This window comes from Grus americana, chromosome 1 (assembly GCF_028858705.1).
Source record: "Grus americana isolate bGruAme1 chromosome 1, bGruAme1.mat, whole genome shotgun sequence".
Taxonomy (NCBI): Eukaryota; Metazoa; Chordata; class Aves; order Gruiformes; family Gruidae; genus Grus; species Grus americana.
The window spans coordinates 100,323,230-100,339,787 of NC_072852.1; the positions used below are offsets into that span (position 1 = coordinate 100,323,230).

Genomic DNA, 16,558 nt, shown 5'->3' on the forward strand with positions numbered 1-16,558 from the left:
CCGCTAAAAGCGTGCCCATGCTCACCCTGTTCTCTTAGATCTCCAAGTCCCGTTCGTCACGCTGTGCTCTCTCCATTTTGTCGAGCCATGTCTTTGTTTCCTTCTGCTGCAGCAACAGGCAAAAGTTTGGCTCAAAAACGCTAACAGAAAATGTGCTCAGGACTCTGCCGAGAGCCCAGTCAAGGCTTTACCACACCAGAGAAACAAAAGCACGTATGGCCCATGGGTTAACAGGCGACTAGGAGTGCCCTGCACTCTAACTAAATCAGAGATTTTTGATATTTTGCACACTTCTGATAGCAATCTCAAGGACTGATGAAACAACTGACTTCTGCTGCTGTTTCTCAGGCTTTTCAGGTGCCACAGCAACTACTTATCCTGAATATTTAACCACCTCGCTATTATATATCCCAATTTACTGATGTTCTGACAACTTTCCTTTCTCTCTCACCCTTTCATCACTCAAGGTGTAAGACAGACAAGAGAAAGTGTGGGAAAAGAAGTCAGTCAGCATGCATTCAGAGCCCACAGAAATGCAGAATGAAACAGGATGAAAAGTATGCAAATAAACATGTTTGACTCCTTGCTGCTAACATGCAAGCCAGAGTGAATACAGCCAGAAGCAATCTGAACTGAATGAGAGAATTCATGGGAGGACTGTGGCTGGTTAACTAAAAGGGAGATATTTAGTGAGGCCTTTAGCTAGCTAACTCTATTTTGATGAAGACATCTGCATATTTTTTAAAGCATATTTTCGGTCCAGTATTCTAGACTGAACAAATGTTCCTTAGGTGCCTCCCAAGATGTGAACCATGACCAACCACCTCAAGCATATATATACCAATGCACACAGTCTGGTAAACAAACTGGAGCTCCATGCCCATTCAGAAAATTATGATACCATAGGAATAACTGAAACATGGTGGGACAACTCACATATTGTGATGGACAGCTATAGGCTGTTTCATAAAGACAGGCAGGGAAGAAGAGGTGGAGGAGTCATGCTCTATGTTAAGGAGAACCTTGAATGTATAGAAGTCAACTACGGTGATTGTGGAAGCCCTATGCAATGCCTCTGGGTCAAGATCAGAGGGGTAGTCTCCAAGGGGGATCGTACAGTAGGCATCTGCTACTGACCTCCAAACCAAGACAATAAAGCTGACAAAGCAATATTTGGGTCACTTAAGCATGCTTCAGTCAACAGAACCTGGTTCTTATGGGTGACTTTAACTACCTAGACATTTGTTGGAAGAACAATACAGCAGCTCACATGTCAACCATCATACATTCCTCATACAAATGTTAGATATGTCAACCAGGAATGAGGCATTACTGGGCTTGCTACTCACAAACCAAGAAAACCTGCTTTGTAATATCTTGGTTAGTGATAGCCTCGGCTGCAGTGATCACAATATTGTGGAGTTTGGGATCCTGCTGAGCATGCTGAAGGTTAGTACTAAGACAAAGGCTTTACACTTTAGAAGAGCAGACCTCAGCTTGCTCAGAGCTCAGTTGGGAGGGATTCTGTGGGAAGCTTCCATGGAGGATAAAGAAGCTGGCAAGTGCTGGGAGCTTTTCAAGAATGCTCCCCTGAAAGCACAAACCAGTCCATCCTTTTTAAAGGTAAGGGAAGTAGGTGGAGCAAGACCCCTTTGGCTTATCTGTGAGCTTCTATGTCTGCTCAAAACCAAAAGGAAAGTGTACCAGAGATGGAAAAGCGGACAAATACCCATTGAGAACTATAAGGGCATTGGCAGAGCATGCCAAGATGCAGTTAGAAAAGCAAAAGTTCAGCTCAAATTGAAATTGGACAGAGATGTCAGAAACTACAAGAAAGGGCTCTTCAGGTATGTAATCAACAAGCAGAAGGATAATACTGGGCCACTGTTGAACAGGAGAGGTGAATTAGTCACCAACGATCCTGAAAAGATAGAGGTTCTCAACACTTTCTTCACCTCTGTCTTTACCAGCACTGTTGGGCCCCAGACCTTGGAAACAAAAATCCAGGTCGATGCAAACACGGACTCACCATCAGTGAAGGAAGAGTTGGTATCTGAACTATTACAGGAGCTTGACCCTTAGAAATTGCTGGGCCCTGACAATATCCACCCAAGGGTGTTAAGAGAGCTGGCTGATGTCGTTGCAAGGCCATTCTCCATAATTTCTGAGAAGTCATGGAAATTGGGGGGTGTCCCAAAAGACTGGAAGAAGGCTAATGTCACCCCCATATACAAGAAGAGCTTAAAGGAGTATCCAGGAAATTATAGGCCCATCAATCTTACTTCAGTCCCTGGGAAAGTTATGGAACAAATCCTCCTGGGAGCTATCACAGGTCAAATGAAGCAGGGAATTGTGAAAAGCCAGCACAGATTCACCAATGACAAATTGTGCTTGACAAACATGATCACCTTCTACAACAAAGTAACCTGCCTAGTTGATGTGGGGCGAGCAGTGGACATTGTCTACCTGGATTTCTCCAAGGCTTTCAATATAGTTCCCCACAGCCTCCTCCTGGAGAAACTAATGCGTTGTGGTCTAGACAAGTGGTCTGTGTGGTGGGTGGGAACTGGCTGACTGGCTGCACCCAGAGGGTGGTGGTAAATAGCTCTTTTTTGAACTGTCAACCTGTCACAAGTGGGGCACTCCAGGGACTGATATTGGGCCCAATGCTGTTTAATACCTTCATAAGTGATCTGGATGATGGGATCAAGTGCACCCTGATGAAATTTGCGGATGATACCAAACTGAATGGGGAAGTAGACAGTAGAAGAGAGAGCCACCCTGCAGGAAGACCTGGATAGGCTGGAAGAGTGGGCAAACAAGAACCTTATGAAGTTCAACAAGGACAAGTGTGAGGACTTGCACCTGCAAAAACGTGGGTGGCTACAAAAGAGATGGAGATTCCCTTTTTATTAGGAGTCACATGGAAAAGACAAGAGGTAACGGGTGCAAGTTACTCCTGGGGAGATTCTGATTGGCACAAGTGGAAAATTTTTCACAATGAGAACAATCAGGCATTGGAATAATCTCCCCAGGGGAGCGGTGGATACAGCAACATTGGACGCTTTTAAGATTCAGCTGGACAGGGCACTGGGTCACCTTGTCTAGATGGTGATTTGTCTAGATGGAGCTTTTTCCCAGAAAGGTTGGACCAGATGAGCTTTGAGGTCCCTTCCAACCTGATATTCTATGATTCTGAATGTATAATTGTTTGGGGTTTGTACAGACTAAGGAAAGTACTGTTAGAGCATCTCTCCTTGAGCCTGACACTAGCGCCCTTTAAGACCCCACCCTGGGTGCTTTCTACCACTCCAAGAAGTGATGTGGAATCTGCCTTCCCATATCACCTCCACTTCTAAAAACTGACATACAATCTCTGACACCCTTCCCTGGCCCTTTTCCTTCTGCACAGGACCCAGAACCTCCTTAATGGTCTCATGGCCTCTTTGGACCTGTGATGCTTTCCCATCACTACACTGACCTAGACAACAACAGCTCAGAAAATTGTGCTGATGCTACAGGGTTCAGCCTGACCTACAGTGCTTCAGCTGGCCTTGCCTGATGTGTGGGACCACAGGTGACAAAAGTTACCATCATGCTCAAACAAGTTCCTCCAAGCCTTCTCAGCTGAAGCCAGTCATGTTATCTGATGGCAGACATGCTCTTTGTCACACAACCATTCCAAGATGGTTATGAAGATCACACAAGAAGACACTTAAGAAGTCTGATGAGTCATATGGGACTGCACATCTAAATCCTATTAAAAACAGCACTAAAAAATACATGTTGGATTATCTGCAAATGCAATTGTATTTGCACAAACAAAAGTTGGCTAAAGTTTTGCAATGGGTTTCAGCAGACATAGGTTCTTTCCTTGCCATTTTTCTTGTTCTTTTATCCTGAAAAAAATTCTCTCTTTACAATCACGTTAACAAGCCAGACACTAAATCTTTGCCTCCTTAAAATTCAAAGCAGAATACTTGCAAGAAATGACCCCTTTTCTTTTCTCACATGTACAGGTGGAAGGCCTAGGAAGGAGCTATACTTTCTTACCTGGAGGATATGCTGAAGGTAAAGGACCTCCTGCTCATGTTTCATTGAAGTCAGCAACTATATAGCTCAGTCCTGGCTTCTGTGGCTACAATACTGACATACCTTTCCAACCTCCAAAATCCTCTACTCTTTTGGCTTAGGAATGTCTACTATAGCTCTTCCTCCTTGCTTTAAGATTAAATAGGAGAGTCACACTTCTCAAATTCACAAAGAACAATGAATGAGAAAAGTGTCTTGTCATTCATTTTAAAGAAGATTGAGATGGCTATAGCACACAATTACTAAATTTAATGAAGTAATTACTTTTCAAATCGATTTCTAATTTCCTACAAAAAAGTTCCCATTGTTACTAATGGAATGGGAATAATTAACAGTATCTACAAATTAAAACTACCCATGCTATACTGCATGCTTTGAGATGTTGTATACATTTATTGTGTTCTTTGCATGGAAACTGGTTCTGTGTTGAATAAAACGCAAACCACTCATTCATTTCTGTTGAAGCTATCAGCTTACAATAGCAGTTTATACTGTCTTCTCTACTATGCTTCAGTATTCTTTCAGTATTAACTTCTTCACTGTGAGGGTGACCGAGCACTGGGACAGGCTGCCCAGAGAGGTTGTGGAGTCTCCTTCTCTAGAGATATTCAAAACCCGCCTGGACACCGTCCTGTGCAACCTGCTGTGGGTGATCCTGCTCTAGCAGGGGGGTTGGACTGGATGATCTCCAGAGGTCCCTTCCAACCCCTACCAGTCTGGGATTCTGTGATTCTAGCTGCTGCCACTCTGGAAAAAGACCTCTGGGTTGCTATAGACAGCACAATGAAAACATCTGTTGACATGCACGGTGATGAGAAAAGCAAGCAAAATATTAGTCTCAGTAAGGCCAGAAAAGACTGCTGAAAATATTCGAGGATCACTAATCGCTTCAGTGATGTATTGTCAAAACTGTCTTTAATTCTCTGTGTCAACACACAGCCATCACATTGAGGATTTTTTGTCGGAGAGATGTCACATACCTCAGGATGTGGCCTGGCTTTATCTATAAGTTTGCATCTAAAATTTGCAGTTTGAGGGAGTAGTAATAACTCCACTTAAAACCACTGATAGAATTCAGACAGTGAACAAGTTTGTGGGCACAAAAGTCTCCTGCAGTGGTAGGGTAAAAAACGTTATAGGACTATGACTTATGTGATTGTACAAAGATTTTTTTCTTTAATGTTTGCAGTTAAAGATACATAACAGAATATAAGAATTACCGAGTACATTTTAGGCAACTTCCCTTCTTTTCTTGTAAATCATTTTCAGAGCAGGAGAGCACAGGTGCATTCCAGAAGACTGAAAAACAACCAGCCTTATTTAAAAAGTGTAATTACAACTGACAAAAAGATTTTAAAAGTTAACACTGCAATGCATTCCCCAGTTTTAGTTACCATCAACACTGCAGACAACTGAAATTACAAATGAAACAGGTGTTTACACAGCTAAAAGGCACCCATGTTTACATCGACATGGTGAAAAGAATATGGCAAGGAAAACGTTTAGCATGTAAACCCATTCCTACCGCTATTAAAGGTAGACTTCCTGTTGACGCTATTCCTTAAATTGCTTGTAATCAAAATCTTTGTGCCTTGCTCTGGCATGTCTGATACTGCTGACTAAACTAGGGGGACTGATATGTGATAGAAAATCCTGTGAACTCCATTTCACTCTTATGTTTTGATTGAGAAGCATACCTGCAGCAGATTGACAGGGTACCAGCCTCCACCGTGGGAGCTGCATTTCCATCTGAGTGGTTTCTTCTGTTCAGATCTCTGTGTACCATCAACCATGAATCTTTTTGCCTGTTTCTATTCTAGTATACCACAGGAAAGCAGTTCAGCAGCAATGTCGGACGACTACTTGTCTGATTATGTTGCTGTGGTATAATATGTGTTCTACTCTGAAAGCACTTTTATTGGACTTAGAGTCTGAAGCCCAGAAGCAAAGTGTTGTGGGTTTTTTTTCTCTCAGACAGAATCCTATGCCAATGGCAAGTCGGGTGTGACACAGGATACAGCTGTTACTGTCTCTTCGGGACCCACCTGAAGGCTGAGGCTTTGTGTCAGCATCTTTCCTTTCCTTGCAATTCTACAGCCTTGTGTTATGTCTCTGGCTTCTCTCTTCTATCTGTGTGGAGGCCAGACTTTTCCCACTAGCTGACCTTGAGTGTTCAGTTATTTTTGTCTCAGTGTCATTTATGCTAGCTGAATTACATGTTTGAACCTTCTTGTCAAACCATAGTATCAAACAGGCATAGGCTCCCCAGTAACCATAGTCCTCTTCCCAAGGGAAGACATCTTCCTCAATGATATGGGAATCTTCCTAATACCTAGAATGACACGCTATTATTACAATCTCAGCTTTTATTTGAAAATTGACTTTTCTTTTAATCTTCATTATCAAAATTCAAATTTAAACCCAAGGGTATCCTAAAGGCTTAGATATTAAAAAATAACCCAATATAATTACTATTTTAAAATGTCAAGAAGCTTTAAGATTAAGAACGTGATGTGTAAATGCTTGGGTTTGGCAGTAGTGCAAAAAATGTGGACTTTTTCTGCACAGCTGGAATAGAAAGAAACCCCTTTGAAGCCAAAGTTTCCTTTCCATATTTTTTTTTCTAACTAAAAGACTTACTGGGCCAGTTTCCTTCATTAGCTTCAGAAGCTGGCATATCATATAATAACAAATCAATGAACTAAACACATTCTAATTAATCACTTCAGGGTTACTTGATTGACCACATAGTCAATTCAGTGAATAAATCAATGCAGGGTTAGAAAATATTTCAAGTTAAGTTTTTTTGGGCACTACAGGCTGGAATTCAGAGGAAAGGAAAGCCACTAGAAACCACTGCACTAGAAAGAGCAACTACATTGCTCTTTGTCAGCAAATTACATGCTTGATATTGCAAACACTTGCTACCTCTTGACTTTGACACAACTACTTTAGGAAAAAGCACTTGGTCTGCAGTAATTAATATTATTGTCAGTTACGATATTTTCACCACAGTACCTCATTAACTGTAATCTATGCAACTGCAAATAGGAAATCTCTTCTAAACTGACAGAGAACCAAGTTCTGCTACAGTCTTGATAGCTTTGTGTGTGCAATGAGATCACAAGACCTCACCCCAAAATCCTGCCAGCCCAGACACAGCCTCCGCTGTGTGGGCTAGTGAGATTGTGGCCCCAGCTCTTCAGCTAGGGTCTAGCCAATGCACTGATTGGATAAGGCTTGCTTTGCTCACTGTGCTAACCTGAACCATGGACTTAGCTATGACATCAGCCCTATGGAGAGATCCTGGTGTGGGGCAGAAACTCAGTCACCTTATGACACTAATTTATAGGGAAGCTTGGGATTGTGTTAAAGAAAGGAACCACACTGCTGAACTCTTGCTCAGCTGCTTTTATCTCCTGCTCTGAGATAGACTACTGTGAACCAGTGCAGAGACTAGCTCTACTTTGTGAGGAAAAAAGGTTATTTTTTATCATGGCACCTTAAAGCTTCCAATCAAGGAGGAAAAGTAGCGTATAATGGAGGGGTATTTGCCCTCCTTTCAGCTTCACAGCAGCTTCTGAGACAAAGAAAAGTGAGTAAAGTGGCAGCATTAAAGCATGTCACTTTATTTAAAGATGTTATTATGCAAGTAACCTTTCTGAAATCAGCTAGTACTTGAACAACACTAAAATCAGCCAGTGTGGCTTTGGCTGTTCCCTAGGTGACTCCGAAGGGTTACTGACATTTATAAAGCTGTCTGGCACCATGTTTCCAACACTGACAAGAGTTTATATTTCAGGTGTGTGGGGAGAGCCACCAATGGCCAAAGCTGGTCCTTTACCTCCCAGCAAAAGGTGGGCCACCATCAAGGGACTGGAGCATTCATCCTATGAGGAGAGGCTGAGACAGCTGGGACTGTCCAGCCTGGAGAAAAAGAAGGCTTACGGGGATCTTACCTATGCCTGATGGGGCCATTAAAGAAGACGGAGCCAGGGTCTTCTCCATGGTGAACAGACAACAGGCAGTGGGTACAAATGGAAATCCAAGAAATTTCATTTAAACGTAAAACATTTTTTTTACAATGAGGATGATCAAACATCAGAACAGGTTGTCCAGAGAGTTTGTAGAGTTTCCATCCTTGTATATCAAAATCTGGCCAGATATGGTGCTGGTTAACCTACTCTAGGTGACCCTGCTTGAGCAGGGAGGTTGGACTAGATGATCTTCAGAGGCCCCTTCCTACCTCAGACTGGACATTAGGAAAAGGCTCTTCACTGAGAGTGTGGTGGGTGGTTGGTCACTGGAACAAGCTCCCCAGGGAAGTGATCACAGCACCAAGCCTGTCAGAGTTCAAGAAGTGTCTGGACAATGCTCTGGTCATATCATTTAGTTTTAGGTAGATCTGCGAGGAGCAGGGAGTTGGACTCGATGATCCTTATGGATCCCTTCCAACTTGAGATATTCTATGATTCTAAGAGTTCCTAATCTTTTTTGAATACTTTTTTTTCTAATTACAGGATTTTTTTTTTTAAGAAATCAAAACATAACAAGTAAAAATTGCTTTTTTCCTTGTAAATTGGAAGTAAAAGAAAAAGATTCATTTTGGGATTCAACTTTTTTTTTCTGAGTGGTTCCCTGAAGGTGATTTCTGTCAAAGGGATGGAGAACCCACGGCCCACAGACTAAGTTAAAACCACAAAATAAATCTAGCCTGCCTCTTGTTATGTGGCCTGTAAGCTCCTTAGTGATCAGCAAGAAACAGACTGTCCTGGATTATTTGTTCTTTCACACATTGATGTAGACATTCCCTAACCACATGGCCAGAAGTATGTTTGCCATGTGACAAAAATTATAGGTTTCTCCCATGACGTGATCAATACCCATCTGGGAATTTCTTGGGCACTCCATCATGTGAACACAATGTAGATTGGATTAGCAAAAGTTTCTGTGCTCTGGTTCAGTACAAAGCACATAAGATCTTAATCTATGGTCATACACGTCTTTTTCTTATTCAGATTGCCATTAAACTGATGAAGAGGTAAGGTGCAGACTAACAAGGTCTGAGAGACATGAGATCCTCTGCATGCCGCTGTCTGCTACTTGTCGTTCCTGCATTCCCATTCCACAGGACACCAGTAGGCTGGAAGGGTCAAATTCGTCTGAACAGATGCAAGCATGTCAAATTTGCTTTGATGACTCTCAGTTGCAGCTCTAGACATGTAAAAATGCCTGTGGTTTAAATATCTTAATTTGAGCTAGTTTTCTTGATTTTCAAAGTCAGTGGAAAGAAATAGGTATTTGTAGAGTATGATTAATCCCATCTTGAGGTAGATGTCTAAGATCAGTTGACTATCATCTCCCTACCACTGACGACTACTTTCCAAATGGAGACTAGCATAAAGAGTTCACAAGAGAACTGCTCTATGAACAGGTATCCTGACACATTTGGTCAGGTGAGTCCCAGTAAGATAAGACTGTAAACAGCATCGGATGTATAAGCAAATATTTGCCTAGTACATAAAGCACCCTAAGGAGAAAGGGGAGAGGCCACATGTTGCTCTAGAGGACTCCAGCATGTAAACATTGGGGATACTGGGAACACTTGTCTCATGGACTCCTTGAGATCTCCAGCTCACTTTCACTTTCTGTGTCATTAACCTCATTCATCTGATATGAACACATCTTGCTAATTCAAGAAAATAAAAACAGTGGAGACTTACAATTAAATTTATCTTGCTTGCAGGCTTTCCAAGGCATGGAAACATCATGACATATATTATCGGTATTACAGATTAAAGTAGTTGTAAGGGAGCTATACCATTTTTCTTCTGTACTAACATATGCCTGCAGAGCTGTGCAAGAAAGCGTAAAAGGTTTGACAATGATCAGTCTCTCAGGTAAGCAGATAAATATTCAGTCATTTTCCCTTCCTAATTGCTCTTAGCTTCTGTATTTATTTATTCAGGAATGACTCTGGGAGCTTGTTCTAGCCCCTTCGATAAACAAATGGGGTTCTGTTTCCTTTTTTAGAAATAATTATGCATTTTGGAAAACTAGGAAAATGCATCTTTAAAGTAAACATGCATAAAAGAGCAAAGAGAGCTCTATGGAAAGTGCGTACCTAAGAATACTAATGTTTGTTTTCCAGATTTGTAAAAGCTATGAAAAATAAAGGCCAACCAAACCATTTTGCATTTCTGCCTTCCCCTGTATTAGATTCTGGGTTGCAAGCCCTTCTTTGGGGTTCCTGACCTTCAAAGCACAGGACGAGACTCCTCCTTTCAACGTACTGCAGTCCGAGGAGAGTTCCTGTGCTATTCCTTCACTGCCCGCGTATTGAGAACTGCAGAGGAGCCGCAGCCGAGCACACGCTCCCAGGCACCCCCAGGAATTTTCAGTGTTCTTGGTATCTTGATCGTTTTCCCAAGATGGATTGCATCTGTTCTTTTTCAAAAACAGAAGTACATTGTGAAAATGTTTGGGGAAAAAAAAAACCACAAACAACAACAAACAAACAGCAGAGGAAGAGCACATATTTAGTAAGAAAGAGAAAGACAAATGGCTAAAAAGAATTTTGTAAGTAAGTGGTCCTCACGAACAGGAGTTCATCTCCAAGCACTCTCTAAAGTCCATGCAATTATAAGCGACTCAGTGTTAGTTAACCTGAACTCCACTCATTTCCACTGCTTCTGCCCACTTAGGGCCAAGCTGGAAGACGAGTATCTAAAAATTCCTACAGGACAGTGCCCATGGAAATCACACTTCCAAGGTGGTAGAGGTGGGGGGCCAAAGGAGAAGTGTACCATTTTCATATGGAAGTGCTGTAACAGTTGCTGAAACCATGTGGGGATTTTTAGGTCACATTTGAAAGTTAGAGTGGATACAGAATTATTTAAAACATCAACAGAGTTCAAATAAATGCCTATTTACAATGAAATTTCAACATATTAAAAAACTTGAGACCCTATGGTCAAGTCTGAACTACTGGTTTGGGGTGCATGATACATATTTGTCTGTATATATGTATGTATATGCTTATTATATATTAGTGTGGGTATATATATACATACTTATGAACGACTGGAGCACCATCAGCAGACAGGAGAACGAACGTGTGACACTGAAGCTGCAGGAGAGCAGCAACTGCACTTGCAGCAATGGCCCACAGCTCTCCCAGGCTGCAGTCACAGGCTGCGCTCTGCCACCAGCGTGACGTGGCTGCGTGGAAACGGAGAGACGGGCTGGGTGTCTGTGCTCTCCAGCAGCTTCCCGCTGCTGAAACCTTTCCGTTGGCCTTTGTCTTTCTAGAAAACATGCAATTCTCAAACTCAGCCAAGAAGATACCTGAGATCAAGTCAGGTCTTTGGCAGGTGTAAATTATATCTATAGACTTTACACTGTTCTCAGTGAATTTTACACTGGCTGAAGACAAAAACTTCTGCTTATCTGCCATACAAATTAATTAGTTTTATGACATGCCAAGTAGAAAAGATGTGCGTGAGCATACATGTGTGCGTGTATTGTGGGTAGTATCTGCAGTTCTTAGGAAACTGTCTGAATTAGAGTAATTCAGCTCTTTCAGGCATCTTCATAGTGCTGCAAGACATTGGATAGACAGATATCCCTGTGCCTCGGTAAGCAGGGAAAACATTGGCTAAAAATCACTGATTTGTCAGTCCTCTCCCAAGTTACATGCACATCATAGAAATGGCATTTCTAAGAGAAGCTTAAAATAAGGGGTCTTCAATGATTAATTATTAAAGTGCAGATTGTTTGGCTGGATTTCTAATGACTGTAATTTGAAGTCATTTGTCTGACATAGTTCATCCTATCATTAAATTCTTTCTAAAAATTGCTATATTCTTCAAAAAACAGATAAAGTGATAGGCTGATGGGATGGAAGGAAAGGAATGTATAATGAAATCTGTCCTTCAAATACACTCAGTCCTAGGGCTGACTGGGTTGTATGTATGTAGTATTCAAGCTAACCAAACCCTGCAGTCGAATCAGCAAGCCATGTGCACAGCACTTCATGAATCACTGCTGCAGCCATCGTTTGAGAAAGGAGGAAGACAACAGCAAAGGACTGAGCAGCACATAAAAAGGAAAATAATGGGAATGAGAAAACTATGTTAACTTGTTCGGTAAGCAGAATATACTTTTTAGTTAAGGTGGAATAAAGAATGCAGAGTTCTTAGAATTGCCAATGGTAGGGAATATTTCCACCTAATAAAATACTACTGCAGAGGTACTACTCGTGGATGTTGCACAGATGTTCTGGTTTTGGCAGGGATAGAGTTAATTTTCTTCCTAGTGGCTGGTATAGTGCTGTGGTTTGGATTTAGGATGAGAATAATGTTGGTAACACAGGGATGTTTTTAGTTGCTGCCAAGCAGTCAAGGACTTTTCACCTTCTCATACTGCCCTGACAATGAGAAGGCGGGGGGTGCTGAAGAAGCTGGGAGGGGACACAGCCAGGACAGCTGACCCAAACTGGCCAAAGAGATATTACATACCATATGACATCATGCTCATTATATAACTGGGGGTTGGCCGGGAGGCGGGGCAGCTTGGGAGCTAGCTGGGTATTGGCTTTGGGTGGTGAGAAATTGTGCTGTGCGTCACTTGTTTTGTATATTCTGTTATTATTATGGTTATTGTTATTATCATCATCATCATCGTCTTCTTCCTTTTCTACCCTATTAAACTGTATTTATCTCAACCCACAAGTTTTATTTTTTTATTTTTTTTTATTCTCTGCCCCATCCCACTTGGGGGGTGGGGAGTGAGCGACTGGCTGTGCAGTTGTTTTAGCTGCTGGCTGGGTTAAACCACGACAGGAACCAAGCGAGTCACTTCTTGTCTTGCACGTAGAAGGGTACATTTGACAGCATTCATTAATGCTGACGCACTACTGCAGTAATATTTCAGAATGAAAATTATCAATAGGACAAGGAATAGTATGAGAAACAGTAGGAATTTAGAGACATACACACACAGAGGCATATACACTCCTGCACATACAAATAGTTTTGTACAATTTTTTTTTTTTTAATACATATCTCTTCATTTCAGCTCTTGTCAGTCCTGTGGGAATGGTTTGGGTTTTTTCCTCAGGTAGTCAAAGAATTCACATGTTCACCCTCACACTTGAACATGCTATAACAAAAAAATACAGAAATGCTATGGTCTTCAGAAGTATTTTACCTGCAATTAGAAAGTTGTCAAACATACAAGTTAGAGTACAGATATAATTCTGCACATGAAAGCATACACTTTATAGAACTGGAATCATAATATTAAGACAATTTGTTGGCTAAAAATCATTTTCCTATTATGTTTGTTGATATGTATCACAAATGAAAGCAGTCAGAAATGATAAAAGAAACACAGAACAAGAAAAGCTCATGTGATAAAAACTCTAAAAGGAAGAGAAGGCCAGTTCCAAGCATTCCTTAGTGACGTGGCTTAGCCCCAGCCGGTAGCTGGGTGCCACACACCACTCACCCACCCCTTCCCCGGCGGGCCGGGGAGGACAATGGAAAAACAGCGGCAAAGCCTCGAGGGTTGGGATAAGGGCAGTTTACTGGGACAGCAAGGGAGAGGGAAACAATCAACAACAGCACTGATAACAGATATTCACAATGGGTGATAACAAAGAACAATTTACCGATCCCACGACCGACCGACCGACCGACTGGACGCTCAGCCTGTCCCAGAGCCACACCGAACCCGCCCCTGCCCGACTGGCCCCCTTTTATGGTGAGCGTGATGTCACATGGTATGGAATAGCCCCCGGCCAGCTTGGCTCGCCTGTCCTGGCTCTTTGTGAAATTAACTTTAGCCTTGCCAGAACCAGGACATTATCCACCCCTTATTCCATACCATCTACATCATGCCCAGATTATTTCACAGATCTCATTCCCTTAACTCTACGGGCTATCGCTCTAAAACGCCTGTCAAGTTCATTTTAGTCCATGGCTTTTGGGTTTCATCTGCCATTACAGTCTCTCAGAGCAGGAGCAATGGTGCGTGCTACTGGATTGTTGCACGCTACATCCAGACTTTTCACGGCCGGTGTATCTGGTGTGGTCCATGATCACAGTCTGGATGTCAAAGATGTGATTTTTAATGAAGTTCCTGGGCACCAGTTGAAGTCAGTTCTAGTTCCATCATCATGGCACTTTGTTCAGTTTCAAAGTCCATCCTTCATTAGTTTTGGGTGATTCTTATGGTCATACCACTGATACAGTATATAGCTATTAATATCATACAATTTGATTTATTGGCTATTTTCACCTAAAATCAAATCCCCTTGGGGTACACACCGGACTTCCCCATCTTTTCTCATCACCCACCAAGTGCACCCTGGTCCCTGAGCAAAAGCAATCCCACAGATGGGCTTGCCTTTGCCTGAAGCGGAGATAACCCAAACTGTTTTACCCAACATATTTTTCATGCGCACTACAGGAACTTTATCCCCTTCTACTGGGCGTGGAAATTTTGATTGGGCAGGGCCAGCTCGATTGGCAGATCCCCTAGTGTTAACTAACCAGGTGGCCTTTGCTAAATGGGTGTCCCAGTGTTTGAGGGTCCCACCACCCATTGCTCTCAGGGTAGTTTTTAGCAGTCCACTGTACCTTTCAATTTTCCCAGAGGCTGGTGCATGGTAGGGGATGTGATACACCCACTCAATACCATGCTCTTTGGCCCAGGTGTCTATGAGGTTGTTCCGAAAATGAGTCCCACTGTCTGACTCAATTCTCTCTGGGGTGCCATGTCGCCACAGGACTTGCTTTTCAAGACCCAGGATGGTGTTCCGGGCAGTGGCATGGGGCACAGGATATGTTTCCAGCCATCCAGTGGTTGCTTCCACCATTGTAAGAACATAGCGCTTGCCTTGGTGGGTTTGTGGGAGTGTGATGTAGTCAATTTGCCATGCTTCCCCATATTTATATTTCAACCATCGGCCTCCATACCACAGAGGCTTTACCCGCTTGGCATGCTTGATGGCGGCACACGTTTCACATTGATGGATGACCTGTGAGATGGCGTCCATGGCCAAGTCCACCCCTCGATCACGGGCCCATCTATATGTCGCATCTCTTCCTTGATGGCCTGAGGTGTCATGGGCCCACCGAGCTATGAACAATTCACCCTTACGCTGCCAGTCCAAATCCACCTGAGCCACTTCAATCTTGGCAGCCTGATCCACCTGCTGGTTGTTCTGATGTTCCTCTGTGGCCTGACTCTTGGGTACGTGGGCATCTACATGACGTACCTTTACAACTAGCTTCTCTAGCCGGGCAGCAATATCTTGCCACAATGGGTGCAGCCCAGATGGGTTTGCCTCTGCATTGCCAGTTGTTTCGCTTCCACTGCTGTAACCACCCCCACAGGGCATTGGCCACCATCCATGAGTCAGTATAGAGGTACAGTGTTGGCCACTTTTCTCTTTCAGCAATATCTAAAGCCAGCTGGATGGCTTTCACCTCTGCAAACTGGCTCGATTCACCTTGTCCTTCAGCAGCTTCTGCAACTCGCCATGTAGGACTCCATACAGCGGCCTTCCACCTTCGATGCTTTCCCACGATGCGGCAGGACCCATCAGTGAAGAGGGCATATGGTTTCTCATCTTCTGTTAGTTTCTTATACGGTGGGGCTTCTTCAGCACGTGTCACCTCCTCCTCTGGCGACATTCCGAAATCTTTCCCTTCTGGCCAGTCTGTGATCACTTCCAGAATTCCTGGACGACTGGGGCTTCCTATTCGAGCCCGCTGTGTAATCAGTGCAACCCACTTACTCCACGTAGCATCGGTTGCATGATGTGTAGAAGGAGCCCTCTCTTTGAACATCCAGCCCAGCACTGGCAGTCGGGGTGCCAGGAGGAGCTGTGCTTCAGTGCCAATCACCTCTGAAGCAGCTCGAACCCCTTCATAGGCTGCCAATATCTCCTTTTCCGTTGGAGTGTAGTGGGCCTCAGATCCTCTGTATCCCCGACTCCAAAACCCCAGGGGTCGACCTCGAGTCTCCCCTGGTGCTTTCTGCCAGAGACTCCAGGTAGGGCCATTCTCCCCGGCTGCGGTGTACAACACATTTTTTACATCTGGTCCTGCCCGGACTGGCCCAAGAGCTATGGCATGAACTATTTCCTGTTTAATTTGTTCAAAAGCTTGTCGTTGCTCAGGGCCCCATTTAAAATCATTCTTCTTCCGGGTTCCGTGGTAGAGAGGGCTTACTATTAGACTGTAATTCGGAATGTGCATTCTCCAGAAACCCACAACACCTAAGAAGGCCTGTGTCTCCTTTTTGTTGGTTGGTGGAGACATGGCTGCTATTTTATTGATAATATCCATTGGGATCTGACGCCGCCCATCATGCCACCTTATTCCTAAAAACTGGATTTCCTGCGCAGGCCCCTTCACCTTACTTCGTTTTATGGCAAAGCCAGCCTGCAGCAGGA

General features: G+C 43.2%; 1 long non-coding RNA gene across 1 annotated transcript in view; it reads left to right on the plus strand.

The window, feature by feature from the left end:
• LOC129205967 (uncharacterized) overlaps window positions 1-13,638 on the plus strand; it is a 32,609-nt gene extending 18,971 nt beyond the window's left edge. Inside the window, exons 5-7 of the long non-coding RNA XR_008576934.1 lie at window positions 4,020-4,071; window positions 7,895-8,119; window positions 9,839-13,638. This is a non-coding gene — a long non-coding RNA (uncharacterized LOC129205967). The remainder of the gene's footprint in view (window positions 1-4,019; window positions 4,072-7,894; window positions 8,120-9,838) is intronic.
• The last annotated feature ends 2,920 nt before the right edge of the window (window positions 13,639-16,558 follow it).